At 46.6% G+C, this 19,633-nt stretch overlaps 1 non-coding gene across 1 annotated transcript; it reads left to right on the top strand.

Annotated features, from left to right (window-relative positions):
- Nucleotides 1-18,167: 18,167 nt before the first annotated feature.
- LOC141266283 (U2 spliceosomal RNA) lies at nt 18,168-18,367 on the top strand. The gene has a single exon (XR_012320329.1). It is a non-coding gene; the product is annotated as a U2 spliceosomal RNA (small nuclear RNA).
- The last annotated feature ends 1,266 nt before the right edge of the window (nt 18,368-19,633 follow it).

The following is a 19,633-nucleotide window of genomic DNA, read 5'->3' on the forward strand; positions in this document are numbered from 1 at the left end:
GTAGAAAAGTCCTTTCGGATCCATGATTTGTTCATCTTTATGAACGTGAGTCTGTCTACATTATCAGTGGAGAGCTGCGTGCGCTTATCTGTCAGCACTAGAGATGAGCGTTGTTCGACTCGAACTGTTCACCAATCTCAAATTCAAGCTGTTTTGGGCGGTGTTCGAGCCGTTCGGCGAACACGAACGATTTGAGAAAAATTCGGCTGTTCGAGGTTATGTTCAATAACTGCTCGTGCACCAAAATCAAAACTGGATTTTTTCTCAGTAATGATGAAAATTAATGTTAATACGCAGTTTGAGTGTACAGCGGGGTGGGGGGAGGGGCAGGGGATGGATCTCTGCAGGAATAATGAAGATCTCCATTTTTTTTTTCTCTTTCCCGCATTTACAGTGGGGAGGTGCAATCTGTCGGCCTATCAGCAGCGCACACACGGAGCGAAGTGCTTTTTTTCACACAAGCAAGGGCATGTGTCATTGGCAGTGTATGTCACATGTCCTTGCCCTATAAGACCAAGCCATTTTCCCCGTCGCCACCATTTTCTCACTGCTGCAGCTGCCTGTTAGACGGCACCGCTGTTGCTGTGTGCGCTATACCTTGTTAATTTCAAGCCAATTTTCGCACAAATCTACAGATAGCTTGGGAGTAGGGAATTGTTGTGATTGCAGTCCTTTTAAGGACTAGGTTACAGCATTTCCTACGACTTTTATCAGGCAGGTCTGTGCTCTTAAATAGATAGGTTGGGAGTAAAGACTAATTGTAATTGCAGTCCTTTTCAGGACTAGGTTACATCAGTTCCTATCAGTTTTTGCCAGGCAGGTCTGTGCCAGTGCTGTGTAAGTTTTTTTCACAGCATTTGGCTGAATCTAGCAAAGTTAATCCTTTTTGGCCTATTGCAGAGTGTGTTAGTCAGTGGAGTAGCCTATCTGTGTTGCAAGCTACACCACCTGTGTATAGAATACCATTTATTTTACTGCACCTATTGAAGTAAAATCTTTTGGGCATAGCATCATTCTATTAGTCCATCTATACTGACCTCCATCAGGTTGCAAATTGAATATCATTTTTTTCTGCATCTAGCTCTGAAAAAATATTTGGGCTTCTAGCAGTGTGTGGGACTTGTTCTATTAGTCCATCTATACTGACCTCCATCAGGTTGCAAACTGAATATAATTTTTTTCTGCATCTAGCTCTGAAAAAATATTTGGCCTTCTAGCAGTGTGTGGGACTTGTTCTATTAGTCCATCTATACTGACCTCCATCACGTTGCAAATTCAAAATAATTTTTTGTCTGCATCTAGCTCTGAAAAAATATTTGGCCTTCAAGCAGTGTGTGGGACTTTCTCTACTAGTCCATCTATACTGACCTCCATCAGGTTGCAAATTAAAAATAATTTTTTGTCTGCATCTAGCTCTGAAAAAATATTTGGCCTTCTAGCAGTGTGTGGGACTTTCTCTATTAGTCCATCTATACTGACCTCCATCAGGTTGCAAACTGAGTATATTTTTTTTCTGCATCTACTTCTGAAAAAATATTTGGGCTTCTAGCTGTGTGTGGGACTTGTTCTATTAGTCCATCTATACTGACCTCCATCAGGTTGCAAACTGAATATAATTTTTTTCTGCATCTAGCTCTGAAAAAATATTTGGTCTTCTAGCAGTGTGTGGGACTTGTTCTATTAGTCCACCTATACTGACCTCCATCAGGTTGCAAATTCAAAATAATTTTTTGTCTGCATCTAGCTCTGAAAAAATATTTGGCCTTCTAGCAGTGTGTGGGACTTTCTCTATTAGTCCATCTATACTGACCTCCATCAGGTTGCAAATTGAATATATTTTTTATCTGCATCTAGCTCTGAAAATATATTTGGGCTTCTAGCAGTGTGTGGGACTTGTTCTATTAGTCCATTTATACTGACCTCCATCAGGTTGCAAACTGAATATAATTTTTTTCTGCATCTAGCTCTGAAAAAATATTTGGCCTTCTAGCAGTGTGTGGGACTTGTTCTATTAGTCCATCTATACTGACCTCCATCACGTTGCAAATTCAAAATATTTTTTTGTCTGCAACTAGCTCTGAAAAAATATTTGGCCTTCTAGCAGTGTGTGGGACTTTCTCTATTAGTCCATCTATACTGACCTCCATCAGGTTGCAAATTAAATATAATTTTTATCTGCATCTACCTCTGAAAAAATATTTGGGCTTCTAGCTGTGTGTGGGGCTTGTTCTATTAGTCCATCTATACTGACCTCCATCAGGTTGCAAACTGAATATAATTTTTTTCTGCATCTAGCTCTGAAAAAATATTTGGCCTTCTAGCAGTGTGTGGGACTTTCTCTATTAGTCCATCTATACTGACCGCCATCAGGTTGCAAATTAAAAATAATTTTTATCTGCATCTAGCTCTGAAAAAATATTTCGCCTTCTAGCAGTGTGTGGGACTTTCTCTGTTAGTCCATCTATACTGACCTCCATCAGGTTGCAAATTAAATATAATTTTTTTCTGCATCTAACCCAGCCAATAGTTTTGGCCTAATACCACAGTTTGGCCACTCGGCTCTGCTCGGTTCCCATACATTGTTTTTTTGTGCAAACAACTCCAGAGTTGTGAATTAGTTAACCACCAAAATGAGTGGAAAAAGGCCTGCTTCTGGTGGAAAGGGGAATAGGCATGTTGGGAAGGGGAAAAAAGGTTGTGTCCGTGGGGTAGGTGTTAAAGCAACAGTAACATCTGCAGAAGAAAGACCATCTTCCAGCCAAACTAAAATGTCTGCTTCTTTTAGAGGACAATGTGATAAGATCCCTTTCTTACGGCCACGCCAATCGCTACAAATTCCAGATGAGGCACAAAAACAGCAGGTGCTTCAACGGATATCAAGTGCTCCTTTAAGTGGGCTCTCCTCCACATCAACTTCAACATCACAAATACTCCAGTCCTCAAAGGTGTCACCCCAATCGCACTTGCTTCCTCACAGCTCCCAAATCTCCAGCTGCCCGTCTGAGTATGAGGTAGAACAGATGGTTGAGTCTGCAGAGCTGTTTACTCATACTATAGCCTGGGAATCAGAGGTCGACTCCAGCCCTTCTGTGAATCCAGACGAGGAAATGATCTGCACTGATGCCCAGAATCTTTATGAGTCGGATCCAGGACCAGACGCAGAAGGTTCTGACCATAATGCAGACCCTCATTCCCAAACTGTAACTCCTGTTGGTGGAGACAATGAGGAAGACGATGATGAGACTCAAATACCTGATTGGAGCGACAACTTTATTTTTTTGTCAGGGCAGGAACAGGTTGGCTCTGAGGACGACGGGTGTGATAACGCACAGGGTGATGATGATGAGGTTGGAGATCCCACTTACTGTCAACCCACAGTCAGCCAAGAGATGAGGTCAGCAGAGGAGGTGGAGGAGGATGCTAGTGACGACGAGGTCAGGTTGCGCCTTCCTGGACAGAGACGTAGTACTGGAAGCACGTCAACAACTGCATCCTCAAACACAACTCTGCCTCTCACCACAAGTCGTGGTGGCTCTTCAGGTCGCATGGGTGCTAAGCCTTGCATAGCCTGGGCATTTTTTCAGATCGATAAAGATGACCCAACTCGTGTTATCTGTAACATTTGTCAGCAAAAGCTAAGTAGAGGCCAAAAAATACATAGTTTGAGTACTTCATGCATGAACCGGCACATGGACATGAAGCATAAGTTGCAGTGGGAAGCTCACTGTGCTACAATGCGGCCTAGCCGGCCGGGCCAACCACCGTCTGCCATATCTTGTGCATCCGCGGCCTCTTCATCCTCTGTGACTGGGGGGACAGCAGTCACACCTGTTTTGGGGCACAGACCTGCCACCTCTTTACCCGCAACAGCCAGCGTGATTGGCAGGTCATCATTTTCTTTGGAGGTGGTAACACCAGCTGGTGTTGAGCGCTGTCCGACATCGATAGCACCACCTTTGGATCAAGGCAACCTAACATGTCCGCCTGCATCTTCCTCACAGACCGGCAGTTTGCCGGGGACACCCTTATCAACCCCGTCTAAGCACAATAGGCAGCCCTCGGTCCCTCAGATGTGGACAAGTAAAAGACCATTTCCTCCTAGCCATGAGAAAGCTAAGAGGTTGAATTTCACCATCTGCAAGCTCTTGGCTACAGAAATGCTGCCTTTCCGCCTGGTGGACACAGAGGATTTTCGAGACCTTATGTCCGTCGCAGTACCCCAGTACCAGATGCCCAGTCGGCACTACTTTTCAAAGAAAGGTGTGCCTGCGCTCCACCAGCATGTTGCACACAACATCACCGCTTCTTTGAGAAACTCTGTGTGTGACAGGGTGCATTTCACCACAGACACTTGGACGAGTAGGCATGGACAGGGGCGTTACATGTCGCTGACTGGGCACTGGGTAACTATGGAGACAGCAGGACAAGGGGCTGCTGTCCAAGTATTGCCGTCCCCACGAGTTTTGCGTCAATCCTCTTTATCTCAAAGTTCCCCCACTGCTTCTGCCTCCTCAACCTCCTCTCGGTCCTCCACCTGCACCCAAAGCCTGTCTGGTCATGCCACAAGCTTTCTAACTGCGCAGAAGGGATCCTGCACAACTCCTTACTATACTGGCAGGAGGGCTCAACGTCATCAGGCGGTTTTTACTTTGAAATGTCTGGGAAATGAGAGTCACACAGCTGAGGAGTTGTGGTCAGCTCTGGAGAACCAATTTCATGAATGGTTGTCTCCACTGGACCTGAAACCAGGGAAGGCCGTGTGCGACAATGCTGCAAACCTGGGTGCGGCCCTTCGCCGGGGCAATGTCACACACGTGCCTTGTATGGCTCACTTGTTGAACCTGGCTGTCCAGCAATTTTTAGCCCACTATCCCGGACTAGATGGCCTTCTGCAGAGGGCACGGTCACTGTGTGCTCACTTCCGCCGTTCGCATCCCGCAGGTCAGTCACTTACATCTCTACAGAAGTCGTTGGGCCTGCCACTTCACCGGCTAAAATGGGATGTGCCTACCAAGTGGAATTCAACTCTGCACATGTTGCAGCGACTGTGGCAGCACCGACAAGCCCTGGTGCAATATGTTCTGACGTACAGCCTGGGCCAACGAGATCCAGAGGTGGGGCAAATCACGCTGGAGGAGTGGTCTCAGATCAGGGACCTATGCACCCTTCTGCACAGTTTTGAAATGGCAACGAAGATGTTTAGTGCTGACGATGCCACTATCAGCATGACTATTCCGGTGATTTACATGCTGGAGCACATGTTAAACAGAATTCGGAGTCAGGTGGTGGCACAAGAGGAGGTGGAGGAAGTAGAGGAGGAGGAGTTGTATGCGGAAGGGCTAACATCTGCAAGGTCCAGACGGTCGGCAGCACCAAGGCGGCAGGCATGTGAGGGTGGGGGAGATGGTTTTACCAGGGCGCATGGTAGCAGCCAAACTAGTGAGGAAGGTGCAGGAGCCCAGGAAGAAGTGGAGGACGAACTGATGGAAGACTCCTCAGATGAGGGAGACCTTGATCACATTTCTGTTGTGCGAGGTTGGGGGGAGAGAACAGAGGAAGGAAGCATGATTGTTACCTCTCCACCAACACAACAGGGACTTGGTGCTCCTGGATGCGCAAGACACATGAGTGCCTTCTTGCTGCACTACCTTCAACATGACCCTCGAATTGTGCGAATTAGAAATAATCCTGACTACTGGGTTGCCACACTGTTAGATCCCCGGTACAAAAGTAAATTTTCAGAAATTATTCCTGCCATAGAAAGGGATGCACGCATGCAGGAGTATCAGCAGACACTGTTGCAGAATCTTACATGTGCTTTTCCACAAAACACCAGTGGTTCACGTAGTGAATCTTACAGTTCTAACTTGCCAACCGTGGTCTATATGGAGTTGTTCAATAAAGGGCCCAAAATTAAGATAACATAGACGGGAGAGGTCTCTATGAATAGGAAATCCTAAGTATTTGATACCCTGTGAGGGCAAGGCAAAGGGAAAGTTGGACTCGATGGAATCCTGTATGGATTTGGGGAGGGAGACATCAAGGGCCTCAGACTTCGCTGCATTGATTTTAAAATTTGACCATGTAACAAAGTGATCTATTTCAGCCATAACAGCAGGGATGGATATATGTGATTGAGTGATATATACTAGGACATCATCAGCAAATAGAGAGCACTTGTACTCGGTGCCTCCTACCTCAATCCACCTAATATTGGGGTTATGGCGAATTGATGAGAGCAGGTGCTCCGTCACTAGGATGCATAAGAGAGGGGACAGAGGACATCCCTGCCTTGTCCCATTGGTGATTATGAAAGGTGATGAAAATGTTCTGACGCGCCCCCTGGGCCTTGGGACACGCGGAGTCGGACCCTTTTTGGTGGATGCTGGTGGTTGTAGTCACCGTGGCGGTGACCCGGTTACGTGGCTCAGGGCGGTCAAACCAGTGGCGGAACTATTTATGTGGTTTTGATGTTTAAATGTCCGACTACGCCACCCGTGGATTGCGGTCAGAGTGAACCGCCGCTGCAGGGCAGACCGCTGAGGCTGGTGTTGTGGGTGCAGCAGAGCGTAGTATAACTTCCCATGGGAGGAGTATAGCCTCAGGGCAGTGTATGCGGAGGATGGGGGTGATGGTGCAGGGAAGCAGCAGTAACGACACGGAGTCAGTGATGCAGTCCAGGGCCTTTACTCACAGTTCTTATTATCCAGACCACTTCTGCAGGTAACGGCTGCCCACGTCGTACTGTGCTCACCAGGTGAGGGGCTCAGACAACTCCCAGATAACTTTGGAGCGCTTCACAGGACCCTCTTTGTGTGTCCTTTGTCTTGCCTTTCTTACCAACGCTTCTGTCCGGCTGCCTCGGGCCTCCTCTTGGTAAACTTGGCGCCAGTTTCCCTGACCCTATGTGGTGCCATCCTAGCGGGTGTAGCGAGGGGCTGCGCCACATAAAATGTCACAGCCTCCGGTTTCTAGCTGAGGGTCATTTCACGCCTCCACTAGTTTCGGGGACCGGTCTCCCCCTTTGGCCTGACCCATCCACGCAGGTGGATTCGGGCGTGCGGTGGTGACTCGCCCGTCCGCACCCCTGGGATCCCTTCGTTCCTCGTTCCTGGAGCCTTCTCCGCTCCTCTTCCTTCCTTCTCCCTCTTCCAGGCCTGGGCCTCTGTTACTAGGCCCACCTCCGGAGCAGAGCTCATGCAGAGCCCCTGCTCCCTGTCACTTCTGCTCAGACTTCTCTGCACTGAACTAAGATGGTGCCCACCTTTTATACTCCCTTCTCAATGCACCCAGGAACTGCTTCCTCCCTGCTCCTGTACTACAGGGTTCCCCTTCCTCAGTGTTCCCTCCCCCCACTCCAGCCAGGGACAGGGACTGTCGTGCCCATCTCAGGGGCATATTGGTCGCCCTGCCCCACGGCAATGTGGTGTAATGCATGCAGGTGTCGGGGTCCTGATCCACACTCCATCCTTACCCGAGAGTGAAATATCACACCTCTGGGTAAGGTGCAATACCTCTCTAGCAACCGAGCCCTCGGGGTGCTACAGTTCCATTTATCTTCAGCCTAGGTGACGTATTGCGATACAGGGCCGTGATTTTGGCTATAAAAGGGTCCCCTAGACCCCTACCCCAAGCTTTTTAAGAGAATAATATATGGCGTGCCCGGAGACTCTATGGAATGCTTTCTCAGCATCCAACGAGAGTATCTAATTACAAATTTTTAACTGCACCTAGCCCAGGAAATACTTTGTGCCTAGTAGCAGTGTCTGCTAGTCAGCGGATTATCCCAGCTGTTAAGCAAGCTACACCACCTGTAGTTTGGACACTTAATTTTTTCAAAGGAAATGCTTTGGGACCCCGGGATACTCAGTGAAGAGCATCAGGAGGCACCCCAAGGCATAGGGGCTGGGTCTGGCGGTAGGACGCCTTGCGGTGGACCGCCGAGCTCGATCCTTATAAAAGCTTTTTAACTGCAGCAGCTTTAGTGGACACTACTGGATCTGGAATTACGCGGCTGCTGGCATGAGACTTGCCCTCCAATAGATCCTTGTAAAAGAATTTAAAGTGTATTCATTCAAATTAGAGAGACAATTTAAATTTAAAAGCTTAGACCTGCCTCCACCACAGGGGGGCTCGCTCGACCCACCAGCGGACAGGCACCAGTATTGGGAGAGGGGGGCTGGCCGTCAGGGTCCACCGCGGCTCTGGCACAAACCCGGCGACACGGAGGTCGCATGGGCAGGAACGGACTGGCTGTGTCGGCTTCTCACTTTTTGGGTTTTAGAAGGGCATGACATGCCTATATCTGTGTCTCCCCCTCCTTTTACTCCTCCACCTCTTTTCTTTTCGCATGACTATATGTACTTGTCACTTTTCCATGTGTTAGTTATGTCTTCTGAGCAGTTTGTCAGCATTTGGACACCTTTGAAGGTGTTTTCTATGTGTTTCTATGTGTTTTTGTTTGCCTGCCATTGGTTTTAACGGTGTTCGACGGTGTTCGACGAACAGTTCGACGAACAGTTCGGCGAACACACGGGTGTTCGACGAACCGAACCGAACTCGAACACTACGGGGGTGGCTCAACACTAGTAATAAAGAAAAAATATCCACATATTCATCTTTCCATATTTTATCTCTCACCTCCTGCTTCAAATAAACACCCAAAGGGCCATCAAAACACACGTAAACTTCGCCCTTAGCTCTATCGTCTAACCGCACCGTATCCACCTAGGCCGCAGCTGCCGCAGGTGAAACTGCTGATCCGTTAGCCACCCTCGCAGCCTCCACAACCTGTCTAGGAGCTGCTCCACTAACCACAACTGGGTGACCCTCATCACCCGCCGACCCGGTTCTAACTGCATTACCCTGCCAAACATCTCTAGGCCCCGCCCCTGTGGGCGAAAATCTTCTGAACATACTTAAAAATTCAGCCATTATATTAACAGCTCTCATGCAATCACCAGACCCATAACTAGCATCCGCCCTACTACTACTCGCACCCCTGAACCTCGCTACCTCATCAGACACAGACACACGAGATGCTTGCAAACCACATGACTCACCAGGCTGACTACGAGGATGTCTCGGAACAGCCTCTGCGTATCCTCCCAGATGATCTCCAACGCTCACCTCCTCACCAGACGAGACCTGACCCTCTTCCTCCGACGAGGATGCAGGCTCGGGGACCTCACCAAGCAGGGCTCGCGTGGTCGACCCGCCGTTGGGCATGGACCTCCTGCTGCTGACCTGATGGTGACTGGAACCAGGAGAGACTTCAGCTGCACGCCTGCAGCCTACATCCTTGGCAGTGATCTGCCCTCTCCTGTACCTGCTGCTCGTCCGACCTGACCTGTGGTCCCCCTGCGCCGCACGTCTCTTCTGCCCCTGGGTCCTCCGTCCGGATCTGCGCCATCCTACAGGTGTTGCCCGGGGAGGCAAAATAAATAACCAAAAACAAAAATGATTCTCCACACCATGTGCTATGTTCACATGTAGCGTTTTTGATGCATTTTTGCACTTTTGCTTTGCTTTCAACAATGAAAAATACATTCACCAGTAAATGTCATTTTAATATTTTACAACGTTATCTCGCCATGTGGTGTGTGAGACATGATCAGACACATTTTGTTTCATTTATGAAGGAGGGACTCTGAAAGTCACAAACACTATTTTTATAGGGCCATCAGGCAGCCCTTACTATTCTTAAAGGGCCAGCAGTCGGCCCTCACTATTGTTAGAGGGCCATCAGCCGGCTATGCTTTGTTGTTCCCATTATTAACGAGTGGGTCTTCTATACTTTTATTGCGTATGCAGTGACTGCAAGGGCTGCCAAAAATTTGAACGCACCCCAATACGCCTTTGAAGAGACCTACATGAGGGCCTCAGTAAAAGAAATGTTCCCATTATAAAGGAGTGGTAATGCCCATGCAGTGACTACAAGGGCTGCCAAAATTTGGAAAAAACCCTACTAACAATTTAAAGACACATAGAGCGCGGCCACAATAACGACATGTTCCCATTAGAAATGAGAGGGTCAACTATACAGTTATAGGGTATGCAGTGAATCTAACGGCTGCAAAAATTTAGGAAAAACCCTACTAACAATTTAAAGACACATAGAGCTGGGCCACAGTTATGACATGATCCTATTAGAAAGGAGAGGGTCTGCTATACAGTTATAGGGTATGCAGTGAGTCCAACGGCTGTCAAAATTTAGGAAAAACCCTACTAACAATTTAAGGACGCATGGAGCTGGGCCACAGTAACGATATGTTCCCATTTGAAAGGAGAGCGTCTGCTCTACAGTTATAGGGTATGCAGTGGATCTAAAGGCTGCCAAAATTTAGGAAAAACCCTACTAACAATTTAAAGACACATAGAGCTGGGCCATTTTAATGACATGTTCTTATTAGAAAGAAGGAGAGGGTCTGCTATACAGTTATAGGGTATGCAGTGAGTCCAACGGCTGCAAAAATTTAGGAAAAACCCTATTAACAATTTAAAGACACATAGAGCTGGGCCACAGTAACGACATGTTCCTATTAGAAAGGAGACGGTCTGCTATACAGTTATAGGTCATGCGGTAAGTCCAATGGCTGCAAAAAATTAGGAAAAACCCTACTAACAATTTAAAGACAGAAAGAGCTGGGACACAGTAGCGACATGTTCCCATTAGAAAGGAGAGGGTCTGCTATACAGTTATAGGGTATGTAGTGGGTCCAACAGCTGCCAAAATTTAGGAAAAACCCTACTAATAATTTAAAGACACATAGACCTGGGCCACAGTAACAACATGTTCCTATTAGAAAGGAGAGGGTCTGCTATACAGTTATAGGGTATGCAGTGAGTCCAACAGCTGCCAAAATTTAGGAAAAACCCTATTAACAATTTAAAGACACATAGAGCTGGGCCACAGTAATGACATGTTCCTATTAGAAAGGAGACGGTCTGCTATACAGTTATAGGTCATGCAGTAAGTCCAATGGCTGCAAAAAATTAGGAAAAACCCTACTAACAATTTAAAGACAGAAAGAGCTGGGACACAGTAGCGACATGTTCCCATTAGAAAGGAGAGGGTCTGCTATACAGTTATAGGGTATGTAGTGGGTCCAACAGCTGCCAAAATTTAGGAAAAACCCTACTAATAATTTAAAGACACATAGACCTGGGCCACAGTAACAACATGTTCCTATTAGAAAGGAGAGGGTCTGCTATACAGTTATAGGGTATGCAGTGAGTCCAACAGCTGCCAAAATTTAGGAAAAACCCTATTAACAATTTAAAGACACATAGAGCTGGGCCACAGTAACGACATGTTCCTATTAGAAAGGAGAGAGTCTGATATACAGTTATAGGGTATGCAGTGAATCCAATGGCTGCCAAAATTTAGGAGAAACCCTACTAACAATTTAAAGACACATAGAGCTGGACCACTTTGACGACATGTTCCTATTAGAAAGGAGAGGGTCTGCTATACAGTTATAGGGTATGCAGTGGGTCCAATGACTGACAAAATTTAGGAAAAACCCTACTAACAATTTAAAGACACATAGAGCTGGGTCACAGTAACGACATGTTCCTACTAGAAAGGAGAGGATCTGCTATACAGTTACAGGGTATGCAGTTAGTCCAATGGCTGCCAAAATTTTCCATTAGAAAAGAGAGGGTCTGCTATACAGTTAGAGTCCCCTTGAGGGAGGCACGCAGCACCAAAATGCGCGTCGGGGATACACACACGGAGTGTGTCCTGTTTTCTTATCCCCCCCTTATAGAGGTAAATGATCTCGGATATACATTTCTATGGATATATTGTAGGGAGTAGACATATGACTATGTACTCATGGTGATTATGCTGCTGTTCTTTTTGCTTAAACATTAGTCTATGTATACATCTATCTATATAGTGCAGCATCTTGTCCACTTTATTTCAGATTCATACCACGGACACTCTCCATGTTTTAGTCACACTCCGTGTCATGTTTTGCTTGTTTTTTAATTTTTTTAAGGTACTGTGTATCTATTTTTGGTGCTATATATGTTTATATATGTATCCATTGTCTCCCCAAACTCTCTGTTGTTTGATACTCAATAAAGTTTTTTCTATTTTTCTAATCATTGGGCTACTATCGATGTTTGGTGCTTTGCACTCCTTTCTTCTGTTATATGTTAACGATGGCCCCTGTACAATCCGACTAGTGGAATGCGTTAACACTGTCATACTATATACTACTTGGTGGCATTCCTAGATCTGATTCTAATTTCTCTTTTTTCACAGTTAGAGTATATGCAGTGAATGCAATGGCTGCCAAAAATTGGGAGGATCTCCAATGTTCCTTGCAAGAGACGTAGAGGTTGGAGGGCCTCCTGAAAACAATGTTCCTATTACTAGGAAGTGGGTCTCCCATACTGTTTGCCTATGCAGTGAATGCAATGGCTGCCATAATTTTGGAGGCACTCCAATGTCTCTTACAAGAGACATTGTTTTCAGGAGGCCCTCCGACCTCTACATCTCTTGCAAGGTACATTGGAGTTCCTCCAAATTTTTGACAGCCGTTGCATTCACTGCATAGGCAAACAGTATGGGAGACTCACTTCCTAATAATGGGAACATTGTTTTCAGGAGGCCCTCCGACCTCTATGTTCCCATTATTAGGAAGTTGGTCTCCCATAATTTTTGCCTATGCAGTGAATGCAACGGCTGTCAAAAATTTGGAGGAACTCCAATGTACCTTGCAAGAGATGTAGAGGTCGGAGGGCCTCTTGAAAACAATGTTCCCATTATTAGGAAGTGGGTCTTCCATATCGTTTGCCTATGCAGTGAATGCAACGGCTGCCAAAAATTTGGAGGCACTCCAATGTCCCTTGCAAGAGACGTAGAGGTCTGAGGGCCTCCTGAAAACAATGTTCCTATTATTAGGAAGTGGGTCTCCCATACTGTTGGCCTATGCAGTAAATGCAATGGCTGCCAAAAATTTGGAGGAACTCCAATGTCCCTTGCAAGAGACGTAGAGGTTGGAGGGCCTCCTAAAAGCAATGTTCCCATTATTAGGAAGGGGGTCTCCCATACTGTTTTCCTATGCAGTGAATGCAATGTCTGCCAAAATTTTGGAGAAACTCCAATTTCACTTGCAAGAGACGTAGAGGTCGGAGGGCCTCCTGAAAACAATGTTCCCATTATTAGGAAGTAGGTCTCCCACACTATTTGCCTATGCAGTGAATGAAACAGCTGCCAAAAATTTGGAGGCACTCCAATGTCCCTTGCAAGAGACGTAGAGGTCGGAGTGCCTCCTGAAAACAATGTTCCCATTATTAGGAAGTGGGTCTCCCATACTGTTTGCCTATGCAGCTAATGCAATGGCTGCCAAAAATTTGGAGCCACTCCAATGTCCCTTGCAAGAGACATGCCTTATAATTATAAGGCACAGAGGAATCACGGAGGACGTTGGTACTGTCGGCAAGGTACTCCCTCACCATCTTCCGAAACTTTTCCCTCCTTGTGAGAGTACCCCACGCCAAAGGGCCTGTGCGATGGAAGAGTCTGAGAAAACTGTCCCGGAACTTTGACAGTGTTGACAATTTTTTTAATAATACCGAAACAAGGGCCTTCTCGTACTCCCCCATTTTATTAGGCCTGTCCTGCATGGGAATAAGAGACAGAAATTTCTCCTTGTAGTGTGGGTCTAGACGTGTCACCAATCAGTAATGACTGTCACCCAAAATTTGGACAACGCGAGGGTCACTGGAAAGGCAGCGTAACATAAACTCAGCCATGTGTGCCCGACTGCTAACAGGCAAGACTTCCGTGTCCTCACCAAGAGGATGACTGACCATGCTCTCCTCCTCATCCTCCTCCTCCTCCCTATCCTCAGGACATGCACGCTGAACAGACGGTATGACAGTTGTGCAGGTAGTACTGTCTATACTGTTTTGGAGGATCGTACAGATGTCTGACATCCATGTCCACTCCTGAGGTCTTATGTGTGGAGTCTGACCTGAATACCGATGGCCTGTTGATGCTGGTAGTCAACAACTGCCCTCTTCTGCTCACAAATCCTTCCCAACATCTGCAATGTAGAGTTCCAATGTGAGCTGGAAGCTGCAAACGCTGCTGAAGCATGGCAAGGGTGGGGAAGCTGTAGCTGACTTTCAAAAATGGGCACACAGGCGGCGTACTTTGACAAGCAGATCCGGCAGCTCCAGGTAGGTTTTGAGAAACCACTGAACCACGAGGTTAAGCACATGGGCCAGGCATGGTACGTGTGTGAGCTCACTTCGCTTCAGAGCCCCCACCAGGTTGTCATTGTCACACACGACCATGCCTGGCTGTAGGGTCAGCGGTGTCAGCCAAAGATCTGCATGCTCTTTCAGAGCTGTCCACAACTCTTCAGCATTGTGCGGTTTGTCACCTAAGCATATTAGCTTCAGCACAGCCTGTTGCCGCTTGGCCGAGGCAGTGCTGCAGTGCTTCCAGCTTGTTACTGATGTGGTCATTTCAGAGATGGAGGCTGAAGAGGAGAAGGAGGAGGAGGAGGTGAAGGAGCTGTAGAATGTTGGGGCAACCCTGATTGACCCAGGGCCCGAAATCCTCTGCGTCAAGAGGATGTGTTCTGTCCCAAGGTCTGACTGGGTCCCGGCTTCCATTTTATTAACTCAGTGTGCCATCAGCGAGATGTACTGTCCCTGTCCACAAGCACTTGTCCACGTGTCCGTGGTTGGGTGGGCTTTCCCAGTAACTGCGTTGTTGAGAGCACGGCTAATGTTGTGGGACACGTGCTCGTGTAATGCGGGGACGGCACACTGGGAGAAATAGTGGCGGCTGGGTACTGAGTACAGAGGGATGGCCGCCGCCATCAGGTTGCAGAAAGTTTTAGTCTCCACGAGCCTAAAAGGCAAAAATTCGAGCGCAAGCATTCGCAAAATGTGTGAATTTAGTAGTGTGGCCTGTGGGGCATTTGTGATCGTGTTCCAAGGACTGGGGTAGGGACAACTGAACGCTGCGCTGAAACAAGGACATGGACTTGCTTGCTGATGGTGCTAGTTGAGAGTGTGCAACGACAGGTGCAGGGCGGGAGGGATCTTCCCATGCGCCATTGACATTGGATTGGCTTGCACGAACAACAGCAGAACAAGCAGTGGTGTCACCCGCAGACACTGTTGGTGGACCCTGGAGTTCAGCCCACTTAGTCGGGTGCTTTGCTACCATGTACCTGATCATGCTGGTAGTGGTCAGGGTGCTAGTTTTGCTACACTGGCTGATGCTGGCCTGGCAGGTGTTGCAAATGGCCTTTTTGGGGTTATCTGCAGAGTCTTTAAAAAACAACCAGACTCGGGAAGACCTAACAGTTGTACTGGCAACTTCTGTCGCGTTGGCGTTACGTGGAACGCTTTCCTGCCTTGTGTCTGCGGCCACCACACTGGTTCTTGCTGCCTGTTGTGGTGCTACGCCTCCCTCCCCATGTGTGTTGCTGTCCTCGCTCTGCATGTCCCCCTGCCAGTTTGAGTCAGTTACTATATCATCCACCACCTCATCTTCCACTTCTGCACCCTGGTCCTCCTCCTGACTTTCTGGCAATTGTGTCTCATCATCATCATCATCCACCTCTTGCGACAGTAATTGCACTTTCCCACCATCGCCTTCTTGTGACCGTGGCTGCTCCAATTTTTGGGCATTGCTACACGCGTTCTCCTCTTGACTCGCTTGAAGCTGGCCGGGCGAGAAGCCCGAATCTACAAATGGAAAAGTGAACAGCTCTTCTGAGTGTCCAAGTGTGAGATCAGTTGTCTCCAGGCACTCGGCAAGGTGGGAGGAAGGAGGATCAGGGTGAGGAATATGTGGTCCAGACTCATGGCTACTGAGACTTGACTGTGTGGAAGACAGGGTGGTGGCAAAATGACTGGAAGCTTTATCTGCTATCCAACCAACAAACTTTTAACACTGCTCTGGGTTCAATAGCAGTGCGCTGTGGTCCCCAAGTAATTGGAACAGGAAGGTCGAGCGACAAGATGTGGGTGTTTGTTGTGGCACAATTTCAGCTTGCCGTCCTGGACCTCTGCATGCACCATCTCCATCACGTCCACTTCCCCGTCCTTTGCCATGCACCTTGCCCATTTTAAATGGAGGACAATATTTTTTGTGTTCACGAGAAATGGCTGATTTTGGAACGCGTATTCATATGTGATACATCTGACAGAGAACCACGGTATTAAATAGCAGGCCTGTAGTTTACTAATACTATTCTTCACAGAGACCTAGTGGGAATAGCTTGACCAACACACTGCCACAAAATAGAAGACAGAAATGGCTGATTTTGGAATGCTTATATATGTGATACGTCTGACAGAGAACCACAGTATTAAATAGCAGGCCTGTAGTTTACTAATAGTATTCTTCACAGAGACCTAGTGGGAATAGCTTGACCAACACACTGCAATGAAATGGAAGGCAGAAATGGCTGATTTTGGAACGCTGTTATATGTGATACGTCTGACAGAGAACCACAGTATTAAATAGCAGGCCTGTAGTTTACTAATACTATTCTTCACAGAGACCTAGTGGGAATAGCTTGACCAACACACTGCAACGAAATGGAAAAGGTGGCCAATATTTTCCACGTTCAGTTTAAATTTCTGGATTTTTTTTGCTGTAATATGGAAAAGATCTTGCTGTATTCTGCAATGCTAACAAGCAAATGGAGCGGAAAAATTGTGTACTCTGGATTGCTTTTTAAGCAAATAACCAGGATTAAGATTAAAAAAATATTTGCCCTGACCCCTGATACCTGGGGCTATGTCTACAAATATTTGTCGCAGCAGGATCACTCAGAAGTTGAACATGCAATGGACCCTCTTGTGCTGTATCATGCACTGCAGTCTGTCACATACACTGCCTGCCTTGGTTTTTAAGCAAATAACCAGGATTAAGATAAAAAAAAATTGCCCTGGCCCCTGATATATGGGGCTATATCTACAAATATCTGTAAGAAAAGCAGCAGCAGGAAAGTGCTATGGACCCTCTTGCACTATATACACTGCAGTCTGCCACATGCACTGCCTGCCTGCCTAACTCCTGCTATCACCACTGAATATATGCAGCTGGATTAGTCCTCAGAAGGACTGTTAGTTCAGATGGATATATAGACATGCTGTGAAATATTTTTACTAACTATAAACAAGCAAATCTCTCCCAGACTCAGCAGCATCTCTCCCTGCTCTGCCTGGTTCCGTGGTAGACTGTGACAAGCATAGCGGCGCCAGGTCTTATATAGACCTGATGACGTTGTGCGGCCAGCCAATCACTGTTATGCCCACAGCCAACATGGCTACAGCACTGCAGTACATTGCAAGCAATCCCTGCATGTTCATTGGCTCTCTAAAGAGCACCAAACATGCAGGGCGGGGATGCAAGTTCCCGCCCTAACAACTCAGAAGTAATCGACGAGCGCCGAGCTTGTCGAGCACCGTGATGCTCGGGCGAGTACAGAGCAGTGGCGAGCACATTCGCTCATCACTAAAACTGACCAATGAGATATAGTAGGTGCTCCAGAGAGCCATGCGTTTGTTTCAGTTGTTTTTGGGCATTATGATTTCTCTTGTGAACTGCTGTACTGTTGTTTCATTCTGGTGGAGCGCTAACTTTTCAATTTACTGTCTGTGGATAGCAAAAAAAACCCCATACGTTTTGTCTGTGGGGTGGTTGTAAACTGCTGCCTATGTCTGCCTGTCTGAGCAAACTAGTGTAATTCTGCCAGCCAGGCAGGCAGCTGGTAGTGGTTGGAATGAAGGAATGGAAAAATGTGCGTGTCACAATGTGCCCTTAGCCTTTATCGCTGTCTTGCAAGAACCATTTTAGTCTTCAGAAGAACCTGCAGGTAAGTGAGGAACAGCCGTGCTAAAGGAAAGACAGCTGCTCCTTCGTTCGTTAATTTGTCCTCCTCCCTCCCTTCCTCCCCTGTTCTTGAGGTGCATGGGAACAGCATGGGGAGAGGAGGGCATGTCAAAACAGGCGGAGTTAATACATGGCTTGCAGCTACAACAGACTGCAGATTGGTGTTTTTTCTTGTGTCTACTGGTTGACAACATGTCTTTAGAAGGGAGTCTTTGTTCCTATGTCCACAACGGGTGAATGGCACAGGTGAAGGTGCCTTGCTAGGCCGAAACCAATTCAGATTTTAGATTTTTGGCCTTTTGCCAAAGATCAAGAGTATTGTCTGGTGCTATCAGTTTCAAATCTGATGCGTCACCTATCTGGGCACCATATATTAAATGGATTTTTTGGAATTTTTTTTTCTTTTTTTTCCGAAGCTTGTTTTTCAGTTTAAAAGTTGTGCAAGCCAGACATCAAACTCATCTCGGCTGAGCTTGACCAACTCTGCTACATCTTGAGTACGTGCATTGCTTTAATGTAATGTAATGTAATCTATCTATCCCTTCCTTTTTGATGGACCGTGAGAAAAGGATTTTGCTGCTTGCTTCAGGTGTGCTAAGATGTAGATGTAACAATGTATTTGTTTTTGCTACATTGTTGCACACAGACCACCTAGCTCCGTTGCAGTCAGCTGCTACTGTTCCAATGAAACTGACGCATGAGATATAGTGGGAGCTGCAGAGAGCCAAGCGTTTGTTTCAGGTGTTTTTGGGCACTTTAATTTCTCTTGTGAACTGTTGTTTCATTCTGGTGGAGCGCTCACTTTTCAATTTTCTGGCTGTGGATGACTAAAAAACCCCCACAGGTTTGGTCTGTTGGGTGGTTGTAAACTTCTGCCTGGCAGGCAGCTGGTAGTGGTTGGAATGAAGGAATGGAACACTGCACGATTCACAATGAGCCCTTAGCCTTTATCTAGCTGCCTCACAAGAGCCATTTTAGTCTTGAGAAGAACCTGCAGGTAAGTGAGGAAAGACAGCTGCTCTTTTGTTCATTAATTTGTCCTCCTTCCTCTCTCCCCTGGACTTGAGGTGCATGGGAACGGCATGGGGAGAGGCAGGCATGTCAAAACGGTGGAGTTAATGCGTGACTTGCAGCTACAACAAACTGCAGCTTGGTGGTTTTTCTTGTGTCTACTGGTTGACAACATGTCTTTCTAAGGGGAGTCTTTGTCCTTATGTCCACAATCGGTGGATGGCACAGGCGAGGTTGAGTTGATAGGCCAAAACCGATTTAGGTTTTTGATTTTCTGCCTTTAGCCAAAGATCAAGAGTATTGTCTGGTGCTATCAGTTTCATATCTGATACTTATCTGGGTACCATATATTAACCCCTTAACCTCCGAGGGTGGTTTGCACTTTAATGACCAGGCCAATTTTTACAATTCTGACCACTGTCACTTTATGAGGTAATTACTCTGGAACGCTTCAACGGATCCCCCTGATTCTGAGAACGTTTTTTCATCACATATTGTACTTCATGATTGTGGTAAAATTTCTTCGATATCATTTGTGAAAAAAATGGAAATTTGGCGAAAATTTTGAAAATTTTGCAAAATTTGAATTTTTATGCCCTTATATCAGAGAGATATGTCACACAAAATAGTTAATAAATAACATTTCCCACATGTCTACTTTACATCAGCACAATTTTGGAACCAAAAATTTTTTTTTTTGTTAGGGAGCTATAAGGGTGAAAAGTTGACCAGCGATTT

The sequence above is a fragment of the Phyllobates terribilis genome, unplaced genomic scaffold (assembly GCF_046119375.1).
Source record: "Phyllobates terribilis strain yellow unplaced genomic scaffold, ASM4611937v1 Scaffold_4__5_contigs__length_816908805, whole genome shotgun sequence".
NCBI lineage: Eukaryota > Metazoa > Chordata > Amphibia > Anura > Dendrobatidae > Phyllobates > Phyllobates terribilis.